The 13834-nt window shown below is 39.1% G+C and overlaps 1 pseudogene; it reads right to left on the bottom strand.

Moving 5' to 3' along the window:
* The window catches only part of LOC149206265 (fructose-1,6-bisphosphatase, chloroplastic pseudogene), a 39818-nt pseudogene extending 26357 nt beyond the window's left edge, over window positions 1–13461 (bottom strand).
* Between the last annotated feature and the right edge of the window lie 373 nt (window positions 13462–13834).

Genomic DNA, 13834 nt, shown 5'->3' with positions numbered 1-13834 from the left:
GCCAAAGTTTTCAAACAGTGGGTTTTCTTCAAATCAAAAATCAAAGTTCATGCCATAAGAGATATGTTTGTGTTTCAATAATCCAATTACATGCCAAAGACTTTAGTGAAACAAAGGAAAATCATGGAAGAAGCAAAAGTCAGTGTGAAAAGCCGAAACTGTGGTGAAGCTAGTCTGCGCGGCGCATTGGGAGGTAGTCGCATCGCATAGGCATGTCGCGGCGCATAGAGCCAATTACTACAGTGTAAAATTGAACGTCTGCGGTGCATACAGCCTACATGGCGCATTGGGTTGTGCGCGCGACGCATAGGGCCTACAAGCAAAAATTTCATCACTTCTTCTAAAAATTTCAAACCAACTCAGTTTTCCTCGCACCAAGTAAGTTTGCAAGGCTATGAATTGATATTAGCTTGTGTTTGGTGTTGTTTGGAGGGAAGAATATGAAAGTTTAAAAGTTGAAAACATAAACCCTCTCATTTTGATAGAAACTGCCTCTTAGGGTCTGAATTTGAGTGTTAAAATTTGACGTTGGTGCCAAGTATTTCAAATCTTATTCCTTTCCTATGGTTCCTTTCCCCTTCACTGTCATATTATCATTTTTCAATCCCTTATTCCCTAACACCCCAAATCCCTTATTCCTAAGTTCTATTATCCCTATCCCTAAACACTACCATTTCTGATCATTATCCCTTTCCCCATATCATTTGCAAAATCCCTAAATCCCCAATTCCCAATAGTCAAGTGATTATTATTGCACACCTTAATTTTACTTGACAAACTCCACTTTTCCCACTGTTCCATATTCCTCACAGTCCCTCATTTGACTTTGACACATTTGGAAAAATAAAATAAAGCACCAAACTCTTCATTTTCTCCTCAGGCGACATAGATGAAGAAGGCATCAAGGAGGCGTGAAAAGGCATGATTTTGTTCGAATCTTCTTTGGGTGAGTATAGTACTTGATGAGGCACTTTCAGCTCAAATTTCAAGGAATTTGGAAAAAAAAATTGTCATTTTTGAATTTTTTTGGTCACAAAACAGATTTTCCTGCCTGACGCGTTGCGCCACTTGGCGCACGCTTATAATTGGGAGATCCTTTGCAAGAAAAATTTGAAATTTTGGATTTTTTATGGAAAGTTATGCATGCTCATGAATTACCTAAGGATTTCATCAAGTTCTGGGTTGCCTAAAGGGTCAAAAACACACAAAAAATGACCTTTCTGCCACCTTTTGCACCCATAGGAAGCAGTGTTGGGAGATTGGATTTTTGGAGGGGCAAATGGGCACCAAATCTAGAAATTCCACTTGGGTTGGAAAGTAGACAGGAAGGGCTTTCCAACGAGCTATCATGAGCTCGATTTGGACTTCGAGAAGGCCCTCAAAATCAGCCTCAAAGTTTTGCTATGCATATAGATTTCAGGTGCGGCGCATAGGGAAATTTGGCCTATTTTTCACTCAGCAGCTCAGAATTTCGACCAGTTTTGACTAGTTTTACTTTTTGATGTTACTATTGATCTAACTTGATGTAATTTCATGATCATGATATAATTTTGGCACATTTTTACTTGTCTTAGTAGATTCATTCACCAAAAGGTGAAATGTGAGTGAATGAATCAGTTTCCTTTTATATAGAGGCAAGTTGTTTCATTGCGTATTTTTCAGTTCCTTGTTTAGCTATGCTTGAAACAGCTACTAGAATGATGAGCTCGACTTCTAGAGGCATGGGAAGGAGTTAGGCTTGTCTATATCTTGTAATTTCTCAGTCATTTTCAGGGTTGGACACTTGGGATTGCTTGACACTCCATTGTACATCTAATTTCTGCATTTTTGGCAAAGGAAAGACCAGGGTTTTGCAGCACTTTTTGGGATTCCTGTGGCTCTGTGTTTTGATGGTGTTCCTCTCTATGTAATTTGTGAGTTCACTGAAATTTATGTGCATCATTTTCTTTTCTCTTTGCTTCTGAAATTAAACAAATGAGTGATAAAGGTAGAATTCATTAGCTTGTTGTGCTCTTCCTGTTAGTTTTGTTTAATTTTCAATGTTTTCCTCAATTTGAAGAGGATTCTTGGTACCCTCTTGCCCTCTTCAGCTTCTCACCGGTCTGAAACCTCCACCTTTACAAATTAAAGCATCAAAACGATTGCCTTTCTTGCCCCAATCAGAACTCTGCAAAACTGGCCTTCATCCCCGGACCCAAAATTGTCTTTCCCTTGATTCCAACAAAACCCTCAAAAAATCAAATCAAATCCTTTCACTTCATACCTAGCCTAACATCAGAAGATATTTAGTCATCTCAAGCCCCCATCGATCATAATCTATTGAGATTGACCCGTAGAGAGCCCTCTCCTGTCCTCGTAGGGATAGCTACAAGGCTGAGCGTGGTTTGATGTTGCCCCTGGATCTTACCTTTTCAACCTGAGGTAAATCTAGGTACTAACATAGTGGCGACCATACTAGGGAAGAAAGTTTATTTTCATTGTTTGGCTTTGTAGACTACAGACGGAGCCTGAAGTTAGCTAGGTAGCCTTCAAAATGCTTTTGCTTTGCATTAGCACAAGTAGATAAATGCTGCTTCAGTCAATCTCCGGTATAGTTTATAAACTGAACATCTGATCTAAACGATCACCCCAGTACATGTATCAAGTTAGATCTGATTGTTGATGGTGAACAACGATCAGACACAGAAAGGCTGAAATCATTCACCTAGCGATTCCAAATCATTTTCGAGATCAGATCCAAAGAATCCACTGGAGGATGATCCTGACCAGCAAAAACATGAAAGGACAATATGGACAGATCAGGTATTCAAGTTGGAATTTCATCCAAGACATTTTGTTCTTTGTTATAAATTATTTCTTCTCTTTTCTCGAGAATGTCAAGAAGGCTTTGCAAAGTATCTTGTATTTGAGAAGAGATCCTTGGCCTGCATTTGATTCCTTCCCTTTGAAGATTGTAAATACCAAAGATTTGCATGCCTTTGAGCTTGATCAAGATCCTTTTTCTGAAGCTTGTGATGACCATCATCAAAATGATGAGCCTCAAGAGATCAAGACTGATTCTACAACTTCTGTACATACCCCTATACCTTGTAAAATTCCTGATTGATACAAGCCTCTAATTTTACCTCCTATATCCCATGCTTTCCCTAAAAATCATGACCTATATCTACCAAGATTTTATGGTGAACGCGACAACATCATTGCTGAGAGACATGTTCTGAATTTTGAGTCTTTTCTTGATCTTTTTGAAGTTGATGAAGAAGATGTTAGTATAAGGCTTTTTGCTCTTTCTTTGCAAGGCAAAGTCAAGAGTTGGTTTAAAATCCTGCCTGATGTGAGCATCTCAGATTTCTAGGAGTTCGTCAAAGTTTTCCTCAATAGGTTAGTGGTAAGGCAAAACCCTTTCTTGATTATAGAAGAGTATAACCAACTGAAAAGACAACCGGGGGAGACAGTACAACATTTTTCTGCTAGATTTAACCAAGTTTATTATTCGATGCCTGTTAATATAAGATCTCCTCCTGGATCCACTCTCTTACACTACCCAACTGCCTTTGATCCGGAAATGGAGTTTCAGCTGAGAGAAAGGAATCTTGCAACACTTGAAGAGATGCAAAACAATGAAGTAGATGTAGAGGCTCATTTACTGATTCGAAGGGCAAAGTTGAAGGAAGAAGAGATGAAAAACACAGATCCGAAGGAATCAACATCTCTAGAGGTAAAGCTTGACGTTTTGGTAAGTGCAGTGTAAGATATGATGCAAAAGATCACCACAAGGAATGATTATGATGTTCAAGCCCATGGCTCACTGATTGAAGAAGAACAAGTTGCTGATCCAAAACATTTTCTTTCTTATCCCAGTTGTCATAGATCTGATAATGATTGTTTTATTGATCATCTTGGAGAAGAGAGATCTATTGATATGACATGTATGCTTGATGATGTGTTTTATATTGATGATTTGCCTCAATTTGATCTGTATGATGATGATTATGTTCTCCAAACAGAAGCTAATCTTGCAGACAAACAAGCAATTAGTTTGTGGGAGGAGGAAGTTCACTTTCAGCAGCTCGAGTATAGTGATCAACTGATGCATATCAGCTATGACAATGGCGAGGAAACTGCAGCAAATTTTGAAGTAAGTGAAGGATCTTTGCCTTTTTGTTTTGATTCATTTCAGTTCATCAGAGACAATTTCCATGCAATCAGAAATCAACTGTCAACAAGTCTTGATCTGGACCATATTGAGGGCAATAAAAACCTTGTTCAAGACTTCTCATATTCAGATTTCCAGCCCCCAAATTCCATTGATTGTCAAGTTGCACATGAAGACATGGAAGCTGACACATGTTATCAAATGATACAAGATGATTCCATACCATTTTATTTTGAATAATTTCAGTTTTTGAAGGGTAAATTGCATAGTAAATATTCAGATGAACAGCTAGTAGGATGTCAAACAGTTTTAATGGATACATCACAGCAGTCTTCTCAAATTTTTGATGATCCTATTGCTCGTGTGTTGGATAATGTTTGCTGTAAAAGTTCTTCCCCATTGGTTAACCATGTGCCAGATAAGAATGTTGATAATAATCTTATTCAAAAGTCGCCTTGTCTTGTTTAACAGCTTGTTCATTGCATACCCCATACCAAGGTTTGCAGTCATATGAGGAGATTGATGAAGGAGACTTTTGTTCTGTTTGGAATCAGCAACAGAGTTTGGTTATTCACAAAATTCAGGATCCTTTTGACAGCTTGCTGCTATCACCAAAGAAGGATAGCATCGATGTGAGGAAAATCTTAATATCTAGCTATGAAGATTGCTTGGACTAGAGCAGTAATGTGTTAATGGAAATCAATAGTGATGTTTATGAAGATCCTTTCACAATATTCTTGAAGTCATCCAGTCAATTCATGCTTTGCAAGTTTATCAGCAGTCAACTTGATTCCAAGTTTCCATGGGAGTTGCCTTTCGATTCTTACCTTTTCCTGTGCATCAGGAAGCATTTGGGAAGAAATCAAATACCAACCAGGATGCTTACGTGGTTGCATTGGTTGTTCCATTTCACTTGATCGGGTGGTGAAAAGATCAATTAGAGTAGGTTTGATGAATAAGGTCAAATATGAGCATCTTTCCACTTTGTTAGTTATGATTTAGTCATGGTTGGTTTTATTATGGTTTTTAGTTTTAGTTTTGAGTCAGAGTCAGTCTGCATAATGTCAGTTTTCGTGTTTTGACTCCATTGCCCAATGGTTGAAGGCACTGTCTTCTCTCCCAAATATTTGTGGTCCTTGGCACCTCCAAGGAGCTACCATCTCCATTGGAGCCAATTTTCGAGTCGGTCTCTTCAGCCCTCCGTCAAAGATCAAAATCTCTTTTGTTGCATTTCATTTTAGGGGTCTCAGTCATGTTCAGTCATTTGCATTCCATTAGGAGCATCGATCTTCTGATGGAAGGGTCTTGTCACTCATCTCCCTCATGTCATGTACTTGTTGGTCTGTGTCTGCTCATCAAAGTCAATTTTAAAGTCATGTACAATCTTGTTTAGTCTCGTGGTCAACAAAGAGTCATTTTAGTCATTAAGTCTAGGGTTTCGCAAATTTAGTCTTCAAAATGGCTAATAATTCAAGCAGGCACATGAGGGAGGTTCAAAATAAGTTTTCATTGCAAAATTTCATCGTAATAATGCTCGATCATGACTTTTCTTCAAAACTCTGTTTTGAAGAAAAATCATCAATTTCATCCTTTGTAATAAATATCATGTAATTTTCCAAAGTTTTTTCAGTTGTAAAGTTTTTAGGTACAACCCTAGTCGCCTGTGCTAAATTCCATGCCAGCTATCCCTACAAAAGATAGACAAGATTCATCATCAGTTCAAAAAAAAATCACAAGGAAACAAAAGTAGAATTCTTTTGTAAAAGTGCAAAAGTTTTCAAACAATGGGTTTTCTTCAAATCAAAAATCAAAGTTCATGCCATAAGAGATATGTTTGTGTTTCAATAATCCAATTACATGCCAAAGACTTTAGTGAAAAAAAGGAAAATCATGGAGGAAGCAAAAGTCAGTGTGAAAAGCCAAAACTGTGGTGAAGCCAGCCTGCGCGGCACATTGGGAGGTAGTTGCGTCACATAGGCAAGTCGCGGTGCATAGAGCCAATTAATACAGTGTAAAATTGAATGTGCGTGGTGCATATAGCCTGCATGGCGCACTGGGTTGTGCGCGCAACCCATAGGGCCTACAAGCAAAAATTTCATCACTGCCTCCAAAAATTTCAAACCAACATAGTTTGCCTCGCGCCAAGTAAGTTTGCAAGGCTGTGAATTGCTATTAGCTTGTGTTTGGTGTTGTTTGGAGGGAAGAATATGAAAGTTTAAAAGTTGAAAACATAAACCCTCTCATTTTGATAAAAACTGCCTCTTAGGGTCTGAATTTGAGTGTTAAAATTTGACGTTGGTGCCAAGTATTTCAAATCTTATTCCTTTCCTATGGTTCCTTTCCCCTTCACTGTCATATTATCATTTGTCAATCCCTTATTCCCTAACATCCCAAATCACTTATTCCTAAGTTCTATTATCCCTATCCCTAAACACTACCATTTCTTATCATTATCCCTTTCCCCATATCATTTGCAAAATCCCTAAATCCCCAATTCCCAACAGTCAAGTGATTGTTATTGCACACCTTAATTTCACTTGACAAACTCCACTTTTCCCACTGTTCCATATTCCTCACAGTCCCTCATTTGACTTTGACACATTTGGAAAAATAAAATAAAGCACCAAACTCTTCATTTTCACCTCAGGCGACATAGATGAAGAAGGCATCAAGGAGGCATGAAAAGGCATGATTTTGGCCGAAGCTTCTTTGGGTGAGTATAGTACTTGATGAGGCACTTTCAGCTCAAATTTCAAGGAATTTGGAATTTGTTTTTGTCATTTTTGAATTTTTTTGGTCACAAAACAGATTTTCCTGCCCGACGCGTAGTGCCACTTGGCGCACACTTATAATTGGGAGATCCTCTGGAGGAAAACTTTGCATTTCTGGATTTTTTATGGAAATTTATGCATGCTGATGAATTACCTAAGGATTTCATCAAGTTCTGGGTTGCCTAAAGGGTCAAAAACACACAAAAAATGACCTTTCTGCCACCTTTTGCACCCATAGGAAGCATTGTTGGGAGATTGGATATTTGGAGGGGAAAATGGGCACTAAATCTAGAAATTCCACTTGGGTTAGAAAGTAGACAGGCAGGGCTTTCCAACGATCTATCATGAGCTCGATTTGGACTTCCGTAAGGCCCTCAAAATCAGCCTCAAAGTTGTGCTACACATACAAATTTCAGGTGCGGCGCATAGGGAAATTTGGCCTATTTTTCACTCAGCAGCTTAGAATTTCGGCCAGTTTTGACTAGTTTTACTTTTTGATGTTACTCTTGATCTAACTTTATGTAATTTCATGACCATGATGTAATTTTGGCACATTTTTACTTGTCTTAGTAGATTCATTCACCAAAAGGTGAAATGTGAGTGAATGAATCAATTTCCTTTTATATAGAGGCAAGTTGTTTCATTGCGTATTTTTCAGTTCCTTGTTTAGATATGGTTGAAACAACGCCTAGAATGATGAGCTCGACCCCTAGAGGCATGGGAAGGAGTTAGGCTTGTCTATATCATGTAATTTCTCAGTCATTTTCAGGGTTGGACACTTGGGATTGCTTGGCACTCCATTGTACATCTGATTTCTGCATTTTTGGCAAAGGAAAGACCAGGGTTTTGCAGCACTTTTTGGGATTCCTGTGGCTCTGTGTTTTGATGGTGTTCCTCTCTATGTAATTTTTGAGTTCACTGAAATTTATGTGCATCATTTTCTTTTCTCTTTGCTTCTGAAATTAAACAAATGAGTGATAAAGGTAGAATTCATTAGCTTGTTGTGCTCTGCCTGTTAGTTTTGTTTAATTTTCAATGTTTTCTTCAGTTTGAAGAGGATTCTTGGTACCCTCTTGCCCTCTTCAGCTTCTCATCAGTCTGAAACCTCCATCTTTACAAATTAAAGCATCAAAACGATTGCCTTTCTTGCCCCAATCAGAACTCTGCAAAACTGGCCTTCATCCCCGGACCCAAAATTGCCTTTCCCTTGATTCCAACAAAACCCTCAAAAAATCAAATCAAATCCTTGCACTTCATACCTAGCCTAACATTAGAAGATATTTCAGTCATCTCAAGCCCCCATTGATCATAATCTACTAAGATTGACTCAGAGAGAGCTCTCCCTTGTCCTCGTAGGGCTAGCTACGAGGCTGAGTGTGGTTTGATGTTGGCCCTAGATCCTACCTTTTAAGCCTGAGGTAAATCTAGGCACTAACATGCTCTATATCAGTGAGTAAGTTTTTGAGAGGGTGAGAAACAACTTCAGCAGGAGGGTGATGAGGTTCCCCATCAATAGGTATATCATAAGGCCCATTTTTCCATCCTCCAACCTATAATTTCCTCTCTTTTTTCACATTTATTAACGTATTTTGACTATAATGTGATTAATAGGGAGGCTAAAGGATGATTTTTATACTTTGTGGCCTAATGTGGTTAATGTGAAAGAAAGAGAGCTCTTTTGAGTGAATTTACTGTGTAGAGGCATGTTGGAGGCATATGGAGGAGATCTAGAAGGATTATCCCCTACATTTTATCACCTACAACTTGACTTGGTCCCTAAAATCACTTATCTACAACTTGAGGATCTTCTAGTAGCCGATGCAATCAAGGAACTGTAAGGATCTAGGGGAGCTAGATCTAATTTTTTAGAGATTTTGATGGGAATAATTCCTCTTTCCAAGGAGGTTTCCCCTCAATAATTTTTGTATAAATAAACAAGCTTAAGGGCTTAGTAGGATTCAAACTTTTGGAGCAGATAGGAGCTACTAAGAGCTAGGAGCTTGACATTGCCATTTTAATTCCCTTTACATGATGTATATGAACTATGTTTTATGTCAATGAGAAGCTTACTATTATCTCTCATTTAAGTTTTTCTCAGAGGGTTGAGTTCCCTTGGGTTAGGGCCCAACCTATAGGTTGTAGTACCTCTTTGTGTATTTTATCCATGCATTGCCTTTGTTAGTAGCATCTCTTTTCTTTCTTGATAGAAATCTTCTTATAGAAGTTGTTGGTGTAGGCCTTTTACACAGAATTTTCTCACTGCTCCTGTACTCCTCGTTCCTTGATCGTGGAGGACCTCTACAGTGAACTCTACATGCTTTCCTTTCATGAAGAAACTCCCATTGTGTCCCTCTTCATGAGCAGATCAATTCCCTTTTGCACCATTTCCCCTTGAAACTTCTGTTTTGCCCAGTTTACAAGACTGACGCTAATGGCTCTTGTCTTCCTCGTGTAGATATGTAGGGACTAGCACTGTCCCTAGTGCTGAATGGAGCGACTGAGCTTTGTTCCAGTCACGTCAGTCCTCTTATGGAAAGTTTTTTAAATAAAGAGCCAAAGCTTCTAGCTCTAGAAGCTTTGTAACGGAAGTCTGGTAAATGGTTTGGCCAGATGGGGTCAAGGATGTCAGTTTGGGCTCCTTTCCCATATAATGATGGAACTACCTGAAGGGATAAGACCTTATCCCATGAGAAGAGGATCCATCTCCCGTCCATTCATCCTATATAAACCTCCCTTTTTCCCAAGCACAAGATAGTGTTAATGCTGGTGTGCTAGTGCTAATTAAGTTTGGAGTAAACAACAAGCTATTCATAGTTGTAGCTCTCTAGTTGTGTGAGGGAGAAGTGTGATTTGGTTTGGAGTGAAGCCTAAAGGGAAGAACCTTAAAACTATTGTTGTTGAGGCCATCATGGAATGCTAGAAGAAGTGTGTGGGAACCTGGTCTTGTTAGAGGAGAACAACAACGTCAAGACAATGGTTGTAATCTCTTCTTGATTCAATATATATATATATATATATATATATATATATATATATATATATATATATATATATGCAACTATCAATTGATTTGCTACATGATTTATCATCTTACATGTTCATGGCTTAATGTTTATTGACTTGTTAAGTAGGTTGAATTACAATTTGTCTATTATCATGGTTTTTGTTTGTTGTTGTTTACTTGTTTCAAGTGTTTGAAGAAGGAAGCGAGAGATAGCTGGAGCAAGCAAGCAAGGACATCATCAAAGAGGATAGACATAATAAGAGGTAGGCCCTATTAGTTGGTTCTAACCTAAGGAAATCTTCCATAGAATGTATCAGTTGTGTCTAGACTCATTATCAGGCTAGAGGAATTTGTTTGTGTCTGCACTTATAATTTTACTTCACCATAAATTGGCGACTCCACTGGGGATCCAATCCTTTTGTTTGTCTTAGATTTCATGTTTTCGTGTGAACTTTTCTAGTTCCACTTTTTCCCTTTGATTCTATTTATTTTCTCCTGCTTACTGGCCTGAGTTTGAAATTCATAGTAGCAGATCTGGTCCTTGTTTCATTTTTTTCTTGGCTCCTTCGATGAGCGTGTTTAATCCGCTGACAGTCGCGCCGATTAGCGCGATATGCTGAGAAGCAGTTGCACTGACCAGCCTCTGGCGCTTGTTGTCAGTTAGGCAGTCACGCTGATGCCTGTAAATGAATATTGTGGTTTTTCCCCAATCTTGGCCAGTGTGTTTTGCTCTCATGATTTTGACCCCAGAAGCCTTTTAGATCACTTTCTCCTTGACTAGAAAGTTGCTTTTCATTTGGTTTTGTTTGCTTGTTGGTTTATCATCATTTTGATTGATTTCTTGAGTCATTGAGTGGTTAGTGACACTAGGGAATCTATATTGTCATCCATTCAACTGTTTGTGGACTCAGTGAGTTGAGTTGTAGGTGTACTTACTCCTTGCATTTCGTTTGCAGTCCTTTTACGACTTTGACCTCCATTACACAAGTTTGAAAATTTTTTGTTTGCTTGTCTTAACGTTTCTTTTCCGGCATGGATTATGTTGCTTGTATTGTTGTTGGTAAAGTCGGTGCTTCATTAGTCTGAATGAGCCTCTCTTTTCATGTTTTCATTTGCTTGAAGAGCTAATTGTCTCGAAACTTTTTCATTGAAGTGTTGTATGCAAAAAGTTTATTTCATTGTTTCATGAAAAGTATGAAATTCTAGTTTGTTGTATATTTGTACTACGATAGCCTGCATCATTAGAGACTAGGATTGCATTGGAATTTGAAAAAGGAAAATAACTCTTTTGCTTTTGAAAGGACTGTTAGAAATGTGCTTGTTAGGAAATTAGGATTTGGAATGTATTTTTCATTGGTTTATTTTTTCGAAAAGTGTAGTGAAAGATCATTATGCTTTCAGTTGCATGGTTGTTTGCATTTGATTGTGTAGTTTCTACCCTCCCTAGTTTAGGAAATTCATCAAGTTGAAAGGGTCTTGTCTCATTTAGTTGCGTTTATGGTTCTCTGAGTTGCATCGCTAAGACCTGAAAACTAAAACATAACTCAAGATAAAATTTAAAATAAATTCAATTAACCTAAGGTGCATTTGACATTTAACGATGATATTTAGAAGGTCTAGGCTAAAGACATCTTATGACGTCTTTAAACTTAGTAGATGTCGTTATCTTTGGAATTAGACAACACTAGTATAGATTTTTGCTCCTCATAAAGTCGAGTATATAACGGGAGACCCCTCTAGGCTGCAATCCTTTATCCTTAGGAAGCTGAGTCAACCACCTTGTAAACATGATACACTGAACACAACATTTAGGGAGATTTCTTGCTCGTACTTCTCGGTTCGCTGGGAGGTATTCTGCAATTCATGGTTGCCTGGTAATCTTGTTTACCTAGATCATACAGAGTAGTCATTTGATCTTTTTGACTCAATAAACTTAAAATATAATTCGAGCACTTGTACTTTCGAGCTCGTTTCCAATCACAAGTGATAGAGTCATCTTTGTTTCTTTCTCGACTCTTAAAAAATGAAAGAGCACCAGTCTTTTTATGCATCTTAATAGTTGATTGCCCATGATCCGATAACACCCTGTTAGTCTTTTCTGAGACCAAATCGTGAATTTCCCTGAAGGGAACATTTTAAAGCCTTGGAGTTTATTTTTTTTTGTCGACTGAGACAAGGTCATTGTGGCTAAACAATCTGATTCACCCAGTTCCTCTTCCTCTCCTCCATCTGAAAGATAGTCTAAGGAGCTATTTCCTGAGTTACCAGAGTCACTCAAGGACCAAGGTGTTGAACTCAGGATTGTTCTGAGCATTCAACCTTTGTCATCTCATCCTCTGCCTACTTTAAATACTAGGTCATCTGCTAATCTTGGCCCAGAATATCTGGACGATCCTGTTCAAACTCATTTGAATTTTCCGACCACTGATAGTCAGCTTGGAATGGTTATCTACCCTTTGAATCCTTTGTTTGACCTTGTTGTGATATCAACGCAGCATACTTACAATCCATATGACCACCTTGGTGTTCCTTTGGAACTATCCCATTGTATTTCTTCGGCCATTCGTCATCGTTTGTTCCCAGATATGGAACTCGAAGGCGATGCTCCAGTTAACTCTCCATAAGAGTCAGAAGTTTCTACTCCACACATTGTCGAGGAGGAAGAGCTTCCTTTTCATCCTGAGGGTTTTCCCTATACAGGGGTATTCCCACCAGTTTTCCACCCAACTATGTGTCTTTGGCATAGTTGGTTTTGGGTACACCTAGTGCCTCATCACTTTACCATAACCCTATTTAGGTGTCAGGAGCCATGCCTACTTCAGGTCCGTTCATTGTGAACACAAATTCTCAATGGGCTGTTACCTCAGTCCCAGTGTAACCCACCATTCTGAGCACCCTTGTATCATCAGTTCCAGTCACCCATTAGTCCCAACTAGTGGTTTCAAGGAATGTCTTTGTCAGTTCCTCCATCCCTCTAGTCAGTGGCCAAGTTGTGCCATTGCCTGGGGGGAAAAACTTGAATGTTTCTATGGTGTCAGGTGCCACCAATGTGAGTGGCTCACAAGCTCACATGCTTGGTATAAACCAGCCTTCTTCTGGTATCATTCATAACCCTACTGATCCTACTGGATCAAGAAATGTCCAGTACCAGCAGGTTTAGAATCCCATTGGTCTATCTGGATCGAGCAATGTCCAGTATCAGCAGCACTATGAGGCTTAAGTCCAATACCAAACTCCTTAAGTTACATATGGTTCTCAAGGAATGGTTAATCAACCTTACACCCTTCATTCTAGGCAATACATTCAGCTTGGCTCATCCACCTTCCAGGGTGGCTATGGCTAGATTCAGTTTGGGAATTTTCCGAGCACTGTTCAAGTACCCTTGCAACAACAAGGACAACCTCTAAAACAAAAAGAGTAGCCTTTGTTACCACAAGGACAACCTCTGTTGCAACAAGGGCTATCTGCGTAAAAGCAAGGGAAAATGATCTCGTAGTAAGGTTAGCTGCAACAACTGCAAGGTCAACCATTGCAACAGTTGCAACAAACCGTGCAGCAGTAGATGCAATATGCTCCGCACACCTCCTAGCCCATGTCCTCGTAAGGCTAACCTCTGCAGCCCCAGGGACAAATTTTGTAGTTGCAAGGTCAACCCTTGCAACAACAAAACCAACCCGGGCAGCAACAACCCTTGTATACATATCAGCAGGGTCAACCCTTGTAGGGGTAAGGCCAAGGTCAAGTCCTACAACAGTAGGCCCAAAATCCTAATGTCCTAGGTCAACAGTTTCAAAACCCTTCTGGCCAAGGGAATCAGGTGCAAAACCCTAACGCCCAAGGTCAATAGGTTCAAAATCCTTTTGGTCAAGGGTAGCAGGTGCAGAATCCCTATGTCCAAGGGAA

Source organism: Pinus tabuliformis, chromosome 1_2 (genome assembly GCF_031772625.1).
Source record: "Pinus tabuliformis cultivar Carrire ecotype Pingquan chromosome 1_2, CPIR1, whole genome shotgun sequence".
In the NCBI taxonomy this organism is placed as follows: domain Eukaryota; kingdom Viridiplantae; phylum Streptophyta; class Pinopsida; order Pinales; family Pinaceae; genus Pinus; species Pinus tabuliformis.
The sequence above is the reverse complement of the archived record's forward strand: the minus strand, read 5'-3'. Positions and strand labels throughout refer to the sequence as shown.